This window comes from Vespula vulgaris, chromosome 17, assembly GCF_905475345.1.
Source record: "Vespula vulgaris chromosome 17, iyVesVulg1.1, whole genome shotgun sequence".
Taxonomy (NCBI): domain Eukaryota; kingdom Metazoa; phylum Arthropoda; class Insecta; order Hymenoptera; family Vespidae; genus Vespula; species Vespula vulgaris.
The window spans coordinates 1328940-1342989 of record NC_066602.1 but is presented as its reverse complement, the minus strand read 5'-3'; the positions used below and the strand labels follow the sequence as shown (position 1 = coordinate 1342989).

Genomic DNA, 14050 nt, shown 5'->3' with positions numbered 1-14050 from the left:
GGCGGCATAATGATAAGTGTATCGTACATATCATTTTAAACAAGATGCTCTCGATAAAATAAATCATATTAGTATTTTTTTTTTGTTTCGATCTATCAATCTGAATGCATTAGTCAAGGATAATTTATTTTCAAGAGTCAGTTGCCTAAAACATAATTAATGATAAAGGGACATAGAACTATTTTTGTAGTTGCTTTTAAGTTTATTACATACTGTTAAAACTTACATTAGCGATAATTTCGTATAACACTTATTCTTATATACAGATTTTATGTGTATGTGTGTTTAAACATACACACACAAACACACATATAACATAATAGTATAACAATTAAACACATTTGTATACATACATATTTATATAATTGTCAACATATATATTTAATATATTATGATAAACTATTTATCTCGGCGTATGCATCTCTAAGTATATAAATCAATTTACGATGAAAAAGAAAATTAAACCATAAAATAAATTAAAAAAAGGAATTTTAATTAAAAAGAAAAGAACAAAAGAAAAAAGCAAATAAATAGGTATTCAGAATTCATTCAAGAAATGAAAGTTTATGCTTATTTATCTTTCTTCCGAGCAGGATTAATAAATTTTTGAGAGAATTTCTGAAAAATTAAGAGAAAAATAAATATAAATCAAAAATCCAGTTTACATATATCGCAAACATAGAGAATATGAAATTGTAATACTTTCTGAATACATATTTGTTTGCTTTTTTTTCAGGCTACTTTGTAACAATTATTTTTCTTTTTAACCCTTTGCACTTTTTAACCCTTTGAATTACTTTCATAACCGTAATATTTAAACGATAGTATATTCGCTTAAATATTACGAAGATCGTAACGCGCGAATAACATAAAATAACTTTAAGCTAAAATTTAAATAATTTATGATTTTCATATTGGAATACTTGCATCTGAGTTTCGTAGCTGCGTGTGATGTCAATAAAAACGAACATTGGAATGACTGACGCTTCGCCTCACTTTATAAAGGTGAAAACTTCAAACTTAATACTTTTGCTAATTTTAAACTCATTTAAACGATATAAATGAACGACGAGTTAAACTATTCACTGTTTAAGCAATAGTAGATTTCGCTAAACATTACATGCTATGGAACACAGACGGTATATCAAACAATTTTAATTTATTTTCTATTAGACTTAAATTTAAAAATGGCAGTTGTTGGTAGCGTGTAAAATCAACAAATGAATGACTTGGACTTTTAGATTTGGAGTTACCAGATCAGTTCTTTGTACTCCGACGAATAAACATCGAAGTTCTTTCGCTGCCGCCTGCAAAGAATGAAGAAAATTACATTCACCTACGTGTACATAAGAAAAAATTGAATAAGTTTTTCTTTAAGGTAATTGTAAAAAAATGTAATGAATTAGCGAAAATGGCTGTGCCTCCCTCTATGAATAAACGTAATTAAGCAAATTATTATTATTAAAGATTTTGGAAGGTACAATTCATGATAACTCTTAAGACGTAGTATCCTATCACTATTGATCGAATGAAATACACTTTTGTAATAACCCTAATTAATTAAAATAGGAGACTGTTAAATGTTAACATCCAAACGTGTTTTTATATTATTGCAAATATTTTACTAAGTTTCCTTAATAAAACACCAACGTATGCACCATTAGGATCAAAAGTGTTAAAGTTCTCTGGTTTTATGCAACATGATATGGAAAGCCAATCGCCGTGATCATTGTCTCCATATCAGTGAGACTACAAAATGATCCAATTAGAAAACTAAAGCAGAATTTTCACAAATTTTATTATTATAATTATTACTCGTTAATGAAGAAAATGAAAAATTACTTACAGTAGTTTGCCAGGAATGGATGTATATAGCAGCCATTATTATTTTTCTCTAATAATTTCCTTCTGTTCTGCAATTGACTCTTTTCGACTTGCATATGGAATATCAACTTTCAACAATCTGTGGTAACACCGCATCAAAAACCTTTTTCCTTCTATTTCTCTTTATACAAATTTCTATATTTCCTCCGTCGATTCGATCGTGTGAAACAATTACTACGTGAAAAGGAACAATTATCACAATCATCTACGAACAAAAATTAGAAATAAGTACGTACACATATACTGATATAAACGAAGATCGATATAATTATTTCGATAGATCTGTCTTACTAATTTTTCCGAGAAGCTCCATTATATGAATACTGATGTCAATAACGATAATATCAATAGTATATATCACATATATGAACATTCAAATATTTTTAATTTACTCCTTCCGAATAGTTCTATTGGAACTATTACAATGGAATGATTTTCATATTGACATTAATAAATATTGATCCTGAAAAAATTTTGATGCCTTAAATATCTTTTTTTGTTAAACATACTTCAGTCTTCCGAAAATATAAAAAATATTCAATTAATCTTTTAATATACCTAATCAGCGTCCAAATTATTTATGCAAAAATTTGAGTCCATTTTCAAAATTTTATTTTTATCAGAAAAAATGTCAGAATCTCCTTAAAACATTCTGAAATGAACTTTAGATTCACGCAAACTGATAGTATAATAATTGAAAATGAAAACTAATAGGTCTCATCGCAAAAGTAAAGGAAATCGGTTCGGTTGCGGATATGTGTCTCCGGAAGACACGTCGTCTCTACGTTCGTCTCTTTGTATTCTTATCATGGAATCATGCATCTCTATTCTAATTGATTAGCTGACCGGCAAACAAGCAATTACTAGTTTCAGACAAGCAATTCACCTAGTTTGTTAGACTCTTCAACAGGTAGTATCATTGAAATAGCAAATACGGAATAATATCACGGAATAGCAAACAGATGCGCAACAGTTGGCTCTATATACGATTATACGATTGGATCGTATAAATGTCTAAAAAGAAATATCCTAATTCCGATAACCCCTAATTAGCCTTTCTCCTCGGTTTAATATTACACAATAATTCAAAATTATGCAACAAGTAAAAGATAATTCACACGTAAAATATAGTATCTAATAATAATAAAAATAAGTTAACTATAGCATGAAGAAATAATAAGAAACTACGCAATTTTCTATAATCTACTATAAAACAATATATCGTAGTATTGGATATGAAGTTGTATAAAATAATGCATAACGTAGCGTCTCTAATATAACTTATAGATAGGATATAAAATTAACCTATTGTCCATAGCATGCATTATAAAGAACAAAATCTTATGAAAATTAATCTTCGCGTTAGATACTATAAAATTTAAATAAGATGCAACTTACCAAGAAAATAATGAATAATATTAGCGAAACCCATTATCGAATCCAAATATGCAGCCAATGTTCAGGTACTACGGTTTAATTGTTAATTATCTTTTCTTTCTTAAAGTTTGGTCTGGACACGATGTTGCCTCGATTAAAAATAAATTATTCCAAGTTTTCGATTAACTTTTAATTATTTTCTTTTTTTTCGCCAATTTTGTCCTCATATTCCGAAGAAGTAAATGTTTATCAATAATTTGATTACAAATGATGTATCCTAAACAAATATATGAAAATGTGAATTCGATATCAACTGATCCACTTTCCTAATACACACTCGTTCGCTTCTTTTTTTCTTGAATTTAAATATCTATTTTCACGTTCTTATCTTTCAATTTTCTTTTTCAACTTACATCTATTTACTTCCTTCTTAATTAATAAGACAGCGCAGATAATTCACGAAATAATAGATAAAAATATAAATATATGCGCTCGTAGTTTGCCTCTAATATATACATCGTAAGTAAGGCATTATAGAAAAAACAGATGCATAAGTGAACATATATATAAATATAAATCGATACATATATGAAATAATGGATGTATCGAATGTTCCTTTCGACTGAAAAGAATAGAGAAAATTCCATTAAGAAACGTTGTAGATAAAAGAGAAAATATTTAAATTAATTTTAAACAGAAAGTAATGAACTTACTAAGTAATAGGGAATATAATTGTGCTTCCATTGATAATCAGAACTTTTACAACTATCTGTAAAAAAACAAGTAGTACTTAATGAAGCATTACGATTCATAGATCCAAACACCCTTTTATAACAACCCGATAATTAGAAAAGGAGTCTCAAATTTAACATTCAAAGTGATATTTATATTATTCCAAATATTTCACTAAATTTTCGTTCAAATAACTCGAATTATAATATTTTGTTTAATATTATACAATAATATACCCAAGAAAACCTGCACGGTGTAATGTATAGTGTAAAATAATAATAAGATATACAACTTTCTATAGTATATTATAAAACCATATGATGGTATATTATAAAGTATAGTATATTATAAGCAGTATAGCATTGAAAACAAAATTGTATAAAATACAGTATAAAACGTTAATATTCAACGGTATAAAATTCAAATAGGATTTTACTAACCGATAGTGTGTTCTGCAGAATCTTCTAGATACTATCCACTATTTTCACTGGTCAGGAGCTTATATATTATTCTGATTCGTTTCTGTTTGGAATATTATTTGGACACTCGCAGGAACTTGCTGGTAGCACGATGCGCAACGGAATAAACGGTTTATTCAACTTCCGCGGATGGCTAGCAACATCTCTTATATCGACTCGAGCATGCGCTGTTTCGTTTAACCTTCTCTTTTCTATATATTCACGAAGCTAATATCCCCGATTATCTCTTCATAATGTTAGCAATAATTTTGGATCGATACTACCGTTTACGGGAACTATCCTTTTTGCTTTTATTTCTTTTTTTTCTTTTTGATTCTTTTTTCTCCATTTGATTCCACATGTGATTCTCCATACTCATCTTTTCGATCATTTCACTATGTAAAAATCGAATTGCATTTATCTATTTCCCGAGGAGGAAAATTTTTTTGGTATTTAATTATTCATATTTATTTATTCTGTGCGAAGAGAATGTTGACATTACCAAGAAAGTAGAATTCAGAATATTGTATTTAAAAGGAACGGTAATCTCAGGGAAAATCTCTTCCTACAGTATTTATAACTGATGATATTTGCGATGTAAATCTATTGACCGAATAACGATGGCTAGAAAGAAGTATAATAGATCTTTACTAAGTTGCAGGAAAATTATAAAAGTGTTAGATTCTATGTGCGTCTATTCAGTGAAAAATCGCTGTGCTCGGCTATACGTAATAAAAATAAACAGTTCTCAAATAAAAATTGACAAATAAAATATCTTCCTAGGAATTGATTGATTTGGAACATAATATATGAAATGTTAGATAACTAGAGGTATTATGGATCATCGTTTTCAGTTCTTCCATCAGGAGCAAATTTCTAGGAAAATGTATTCGTTCGAACGGAATAATTAAATCAGCGACGCGTATATGTTTCTGCAAAGGATGTAACAGAGTAATTAAATGCAGGATTTAGGTAGATAATTGAGTTGTACAGAGCATTTTATCATCCAGATATTTGTGTGGTTTGATAAGGGGAAAACAAATGAAAAAATACCTTTCCTCTTTTTCAAATCAGACAGATGTACACTTACGGACCGCGCACTTGTTCCTGACCCCTTGATGTATCCAAGCGCGGAGAAGAGCACTCATGAACGGAGAGAAATAATGATGAATCGTTTAATACGAAGATATTTAACGAGAGAAGATTGTAACACGCATATGCGTTTTCATTAAATAGTTATCAAAACGTGCTAACAAGAAATAATTAATTCGTAATAAATTAATTCGTTGAATTCCAATATTACTTTAAAACGCAAATTAAATATTTTGAAGTACACGATGTGAATGTTGTGACAAACAATTAAGAAAATTAATTTAATATTTCTTCTACTTTCAATTTAATCGAATGATTACTTAATTTAAATTGATGCAATATGGATGACAAGGTGACGTAAACGTAGAACAAATCGATTTAACTTTTCGAACGTCCCTACAGATTTAATCATTTTGAAAGTTAAACTTACCTTAGTATCATCTCGATTTTGTAGACGAGGGTGGACTCATGCTCTTCATCCCCATCTTCGACTTCTTCATCTCCTCCATCACTTTTCTCTTCCTCTTCTTTCCAACATTGATTCGCCGAACTTCCTTTTTAGAATTATCATTAATCGCCCTAATATTTTCCTTGCCATTCCTAATCTCACACATGGCATTGGAATAAATGTTATTATGGTATCTATAATTTTCTAATTGCTACCCAAATTAACATTAGTTCGATATCCAACAACACTGTTAACGGTATGATCGATCTTCATTTTCTTTTTTCGACTGCGTTAAATCCTTCTAAGGAGCAAGATGTAACTCAAAAAGATTCCCAGATAAAATCTTCTTTTTTACGAGAAAGTATACCCTCATTAGAGCAAAAATTCCACTTTGACTCACGATCGGCATGAACCGTCAAACCTCCCTTTGAAGGACCTTTCCGAACGCAATCGATTATATCCTCTTACTGAACATGCTTAACTTTTGATCCTTTGGAGGGATATATTCCCTAGCCTCGTACCATCATTCAAAAGAGACATAGTGAAACAGGACTATAACGATCTCGAGAAGATCTGTCGTTATGGTCATTATAAATTTTTCCTTCCTATTTTTCTTTTTGTTTTATATCGAACATTTGATGTATAGGGTATAAAATAATCACAAGTAAGTTAGAAATAAGGACGATTTTTCCAGCATAATGATTTATGGTATTCCCTAGAAGCATTAAAAAAATTTTGGAACACGCTTATAATCTGAGATAATAAAATATCACCGAATGATAATTTATTGCATGCATGAGATATACGGGTAAGTATTCTTTTCCTCATTTTTGTAAATTCGTTCATTGACATAAAGCACCACGTCAACGTTGATGAATTTAAAAAAAAAACCGCGAAGTTCAAAGGACGATTAGATACTTTTCATTACGATCACTTCAACCATTATACAATTTTTATTACGAAAAAAAGAAATCGGAAAAAATATTGTTCGTATAAATATCATTTTAAAAATGTGTATGATAACGTTCACGAGATATTTTTATTATGAGAAAATATCAGCAATAAAATTCATTGCTTTTCATTTAATATCAACCTTTGGTAGGACGCAATGAATTTATCGAGGTAGAAACGTTTGTTAGTATGCAGTTGTTAATAGGCAGTTCGGCGCTGTGGATTATTTTATATGCTCGTTAACATGAAAGGGTAATACTAAGTCGAATTAAAAGGGATTGGTCGACAAATCCGTTTCCCCCACTCATATCCCTTTCCGGCCCTTTCAACCGCAAAATAGGAAGCTTTGATTGACTGTCGTATAGCGCATTCAAATGAATAACATGAAAAGGAAAATAAATATAGCGTATGATTTTCTGTATTCTTTATGATATTCATGTATTCTTTATATATGATTTTCATTTTCTTTGGCACTGTGTAATAATGAAAGAGAGAAGCTTCTTAACGTAAATGAACAAAGAGAATAGAAAGTAATTTTACGAAACAAATTTTTCAGGTATTTTCTTACTCGAAATTAATACGTGTTGATAAATATTTTTAACGATAAAAAGAGGAAATATATTACTAGCCGATTATCAAAATTGTTTACTTAATTTCTATATGTAAATTGTAAAGAAAAAAGGGTGAAAAAAAAGAAATGAGCAGAAAGAAGAAAAGGAAAATAATTTTTCCAGTTAATGCGAGTATCATTGAGAAATTTACTTATTTACTTTCGAACCATGACATTTCGACTCTTTCTATCATGTAATACGTGGTATTGATTAATGGCATAGAATGCAATAATCGCTTCTAACGAGTTCCGTCGCGGGAATTAGCTGGATCTGCAATATAATGATTTGCGGAATAATTTCGCCTGTGGAAATCATCCTGTCAATAATTTTTGAACGAGTAATACGCAAGTAAGTGCTAAATTATCGCGTCTATGTTTCATACGTCCCAAAGGAAACTTACAAGGACTCCAAATGGTAGAAACTGTTTCTTCTTTTTCACTAGTCTCTTGTTCATTATTGATATAAGGTAAATTTATCAGTAGTCATTAGTATATAAGTTATTATAAAATATTAATTTTATATTATGGAAATGAAATCGATTTTCGTGATCGATGCCATCCTAATTGTTATTTTGTTGCTTCTGGGAGGAGATACTTTACATGGCTTAAAAGGGCGTAACCTGATTTATCTTTTATGACTGGACAATGTAAATGAACAATTGAACATCTATCCTAAGTCATCGCTAATTTACGAATTTTAAATTATTTTAGAGATACAAGAGAAAAAACAGAGGCGAAAGCTGTTCCAATACTTTAGAATTATTGCAAAGAATCAGAATTGTCTACTAATTGTAATTACTTCCAAAGAAGGTATACGAATTTCATTTACGCTCAATTTGATAATTAAACATTTGACTTTCCAAGTGACACACATTAATATTGCCAGTTCCTGTTCTGTACATCCGACAAAACGTCCTATATGGATAGTAAGAATATTTGACCATCAATCAGATTAGAAAACGAAAACGTTTTTCACTTTAATCTTATATTTAAATGGTAAATCAATCAGTGCTGTGTTTATTGAATGGTAAGATATTTTAGAGATAAGATATAAATTTTGTATCCTAAAGTGTAATATGAATTATAAAATCTGTATCATATCTAAGTTTTATAATAATTTATTGAATTTTTACACAGATTTTATGATGGCGGCGAGAGTATTTTTTATTGATGAGTGGGATATTAGGTCTCTAGCTATCGTAAAGGTATTGTATTATTGCATATAAATCAAGAACCCATATATTTTTCAACTATTGTAACAGAGAATATTATAGATATGTGAAGCAAGATGCTCCATGAAGGAGAGGAGTTGAATAAGAATATGTGAATAAAAATTTCAATATTTTTTCAAAGAATTTTGCGTTACTTAATATTCGTCATTTAATGTGTCAGATCGTAAAATCGGCGGAGGAAGCTGATGCTGCTCACGAATTTATTACAAATCTTCCAAATGATATGAAGCTGGTGAGAGAGGCACCTTACTATCTGGTGTATGTAAACAACATGTTTCTATTGCTAGAACATTACTATAGCAACCATCTACTACAATATTGAATTTTAATAAAGGAGGTACGAAAATATCATATGTAAGTAACTAGCCACGTATCTTATCCACTTTTCTATGTTAATTTCATCTGTTATAATACAGCGCATTGGATCGTGAATGCAAAAGAGTGGTTTACAAAGCAGTTGGAAATTCTAACCAAGGCAGAAACATCGTTAGCTATTGTTCATGTATGCAATATGTGATTGGGAATAAGTAGGAAGAAGAAAAGGAAGAAAAAACATTTGTGCTTGACGACGAAATTTGGAAAAGTCAATATGGTGCTGTCTTATAAAGCGTGGGACGGTGATACGAGGAGGTGGGAGGGATTTACTTCATTCAAAGGTTCCAACCGCGAGCGGCTTTAGCTGGAGTGTCTATGCGATTCTACTGAGAATGATTTGTCAAAGGGCCGTTCGACGTTGTATGCATTAGAAGAGTCAAATGGTAAGTCAAATGGAACTTTGTATTTATCATACAAAATAGTTTAACCTACAGGGACGATCGAAAGATTCATCGTTTTTGGAAGTAATAACGTTAGCAGGGGAATACTTTTAAATTATACGTGAAATAGAAAGTCCACGTTCTCGTCATCGTTATTCCACCGATTTAAATGAAGTAATCGTTCGATACAATTAAAAAAGAAGAATTGCTGAATTCCATATTTCAAATTGTTTATTATAGTATTCACTACATGTACGTAAAAAATATTCGTAATATTCAATTATCGCTATTGAAATTTGGATAGGAATAATTTGTTAAGTAACACGAATGACCTCTTTAGTATCTTTTAAAAGGAATTTCATGATAATGGATGTCCCTAATACGTTCTCCCGTACTTATCGTCAAGGACCTTTCGTTATTATCTCTCTTCATCTACGTATGCTCTGATGCGCGCCTGTCTGCGCCAGGTAGAGTGGCTGGGATGGAGTGTGCTCCTTTCTTATTGTAATAATAAGAAAATCATTTGTTTACCTGTCACAGACTAAGCATACCATTGGAGACCGTCTGTATAATACAATTGTCAATTAAATTCATCGTTGGATACATCCTTACTTTTGCAAGACAATAGATTTTTTTCTTAGGAACGAATTGATTTGGAACATAATATACGAAATATTAGATAACTAGGAGTATAATGGGTTTATTGTTTTGCATTCTCCAATGGGATGTAACTTTCTAGGAAAATATACCCATTCAAACGAATCAGAATCAAATCAGTCATGGTACATCGATCTACAAAAGACCTAACCAGGGAACTAAATGATACAGCCAAATAGATAATTCATTTATACCACTAATCCTATTATCGAATTGTTTGCTTGGTTTAATGAGAGGAAAAGTAATGAAAAAGTACCTTTCTTGTTTTCCAAATAATAGAGGAGATGTACGCGGACACGTACTGTAATCCCCCTACTTGAAATGGCGTACGGAAGCGCGCACGTGCATGGAGAGAGATAATAATAAATCGTTTAATACGATGGTGCTTGATCATAGCTAGGAGACGATTACGTCAGTGCAGATCGTTAAGTTCCGATCAAAACCCGTTAACAAGAGAATTTGGAGACAGGGAGGATCATATATTTTTGCAAAAAAATCATAATTTTGTCCTTTATAATTTTCTACGATGTCTATGATAAATGTTGAATGAATTCTCTTTCCATATTATCATCCCTCGCAGTATATATGAGATCTCTCCGTTTTTTTTGCTTGATGTCATCACTATCACTTCTCTCGTTTTCTTCCCTATTAATATTCATTTTTTCTAATCGTATAAATGTCTACTTGAAATTCCTCTTCGGTATTACTTATGATACGAAACTCACTCGTGTTTGGAAATTTTGCCATTCTCTCAATAAATAAAAGAAATAAGTAAGTAAACGGATTGGTAGTCTCAAATTGTATATTACGAAATTACGAAAGGATATAAACCAAAAGAATATTACTTTTCTGACTTTTTGACTTATTAGTCCAGTTATCTATCTATTCCACTAGAAGTTTCAATGCGAAGTGAGTTTAGCTTCGAAAATCTCTCCTCAGTTTTATGATTGCTTGTTTACTCCATCAAATATCACTGCATCGTACGAGGCGTATTCGCGTGCCATTGCAGAGAAGCCCTCGGACCGTTGTGACCGTACTTCTTTTTTGTAAAACCGACTGATATTCTTTTCATATATCCTGGTAATTTGACCATTTCTTGATTAACTAATTGTGTGGTTCTCTTGGAGGGAAAATACGTGAAAGGTAAGAAAGTAATATTAGGAAGCAAAGAAATATGACGAAAGATTTTCTCCGAATACATGTTTTTTATTATTGTATAATAACAGAAATGAATTCTTCGATAATTGGAGCAATATGCATTTGTTTACAAAAAAAAGATCGTAATATTTCGAGAAAATGTTTTCAAGTAATATGGAAGTAGATATAAATTTCGACGAAAAAATTTTCTTACGACAGAACTGTTGACGATAAGAATTACGTAGTACTTACATGGTACGAAAATTGTGATATCATAAGAAAATTAACTACTTTCATTTCCGTTTAAAGTTCTTCGACATGTATCTACTTAGCGAAATTTTAATACAATCTAGTTTCCAATAAATAAACATATTAATCAAACATGTAAAATAGTGATAATTCATTATCAGACCTACATTTATAGTACCATCATGTCGAAATCAACCAATATCAGATGATTTAAGAACACTTAATCTATGAGCAACAGCTAACGGTGTTCTTTCTTCGATTAGATTTTTCAACTTCTTCTTGAACCACTCTTCCGCTTTCACGATCCAATGCGTTATATTATAAAAGATGAAATTCATATGGAAAATTGGATAATATACGTGACAAGTTACTTATATCTCATCTCGTTTATTCAAATCCAATATCAAGATCGATGATTGGTATAATAATGCGCTAGCAAAGGCGTCACGTTGTCTCCATATACCATGATTCTCTCGCCAACTTGGGTTTCATATCACATGAAAGATTTGATAAGAATTCTCTTAGAAATAGAAATACTTTCGTCGCCTTCATAAAATCTATGTAAAAATTCATTAAATTATTAGAAAATATACCTATGGTATAGATTTTATATTAAATAATGAAGATATCTTACCACTCGATAAACACACCATTGATTGATTTACAATTTAGATATAAGGCTACAGAGGAAAGTGTTCTCGTATCCTATTTGGATTGATGGTCGGGCGTTTTCACTATCCCTGTTGGACGTATCGTCGAATGTACGGAAGAACAGGAACTGACAATGTAAATGTATGTCACTTGGGACGTCGAATGTTTAATTATCACATTGAGCGTAATTGAAGTTTGTGTATCTTCTTTGGAAGGAATTACAACTAGCAATCAATTAGGCTCCATTGCAATATTTCTGGTCTATAGTAACTGCTTTCTCCTCCGTTTCGTCTCGTATATCTCCGAAATAATTAAAAATTCGTAGATTAGTTAAGACTTCTGATATACATTCATTCATTTTAATTGTATAATTACCAGAAATATATCAGATGATTCCTTTTAAATCGTACAGCGGCTTCTTCTAAACGCATTTTAATTAATAATTAAAATGGTATGGGTAAAGAGAATTATTTTCATTTCTATAATATATAATTGGAATTATGTAATAAATTGTATACAAATGGCCACTTATAAATTTATCCAATAGCGATGATATAAACGAATGTTGCGATGGAAACAATGATTCCTCGAGATTCATTAAATAAGCGTGAGGTTCTCCCGGAGAAGAAATAGTGAGCATATTGAAATCGTACTAATAGATTGATAGGTTGTGAAAATATTCTTTAGGACGTCTGAATTATATACAGATAGCAATTATTTTTAGTATGTAAATATATGGTATTCACTTACATGATATTTTTTGAAAAGTTAACGAAGGAGTGATTTCTATAGACGAGAATCATTCCTAAACTTCCTAAATTTCAATTCTCTAGCTAACAATGTTCTTTCTCTGTTCGTTAGGTAATTTGATAAAGTAAACAACCGATCCTAAAACTGGAGTAAGAGATTTTTAAAGCTGACACCAGTCCGTAATGAAGCTTCGAGTAGATAAGTAGATCCCTGGACTAATCAGTCCGAAAATCAGAAAAATAATATTCTTTGGGTATATATCGTTTGGTCGTTTCGTAACATACAATTAGAGGTAGAAAGAAATTTTCAACGCATTCATTTACTCATTTTTTTTTTTTTTTTTATTAGCACAATGACAAAGTGTACAAACACGACTACATTACATGATATAAGATATAAATAGTGAAGAGCAATTTCAAAAAGACTAGTATAAATCCAGAAAAGAACGGTAACAATAATAGTAATACCACCGAATATGAAAACAGGAAAAATCTCATAGATGATGATAAGGATGAAAATCCTGCAAAGCTTATCACAGATATCGTAGAAAATTATAAGGGATAATATTTTGTAATGAAATATGCTTTTCAATATCTACAAATTCATATAAATTAAATATCATTACAATATATTCGTTAGTTCCACGGTCACGATATATTATATTACGTAAGTCAATGGACCACGATTACGCAAAAAATTACCATCTATTTGCTGACAGATAACATCCGAGAGGGTGCCGAACAAACAGAGTTTTTACATTCTATGCATCTTTATTGCTTTCACAGACGAAAAGCTAGAAGATGAAATTAATTAAGACTTCTCTAACGATCTCTTTTAATTTGACATATTATGATTTCTGTTTTACTACCATATCCATATTCCATAACAGAATATCGTTACAAATGCTTCTGCTTTATTTTTATTGATCTCACCCTACCAAATATTCACATTCCATGAAACGAAATTAATTCTCTTATTAATATTCTCTCATAACAAAAATATCTTGCGGGCGTTAATATACATATTTTTAATTCCTATGTGACAAAATCAGCCAAAGATGTTGTTCA

General features: G+C 30.6%; 2 long non-coding RNA genes across 26 annotated transcripts in view; one reads left to right on the top strand and one right to left on the bottom strand.

The window, feature by feature from the left end:
* LOC127070102 (uncharacterized) overlaps positions 1 to 14050 on the bottom strand; it is a 162445-nt gene that overhangs the window by 44092 nt on the left and 104303 nt on the right. The window lies entirely within an intron of this gene.
* The window catches only part of LOC127070103 (uncharacterized), a 155141-nt gene that overhangs the window by 50260 nt on the left and 90831 nt on the right, over positions 1 to 14050 (top strand). The gene's annotated exons all lie outside the window — the stretch shown is intronic.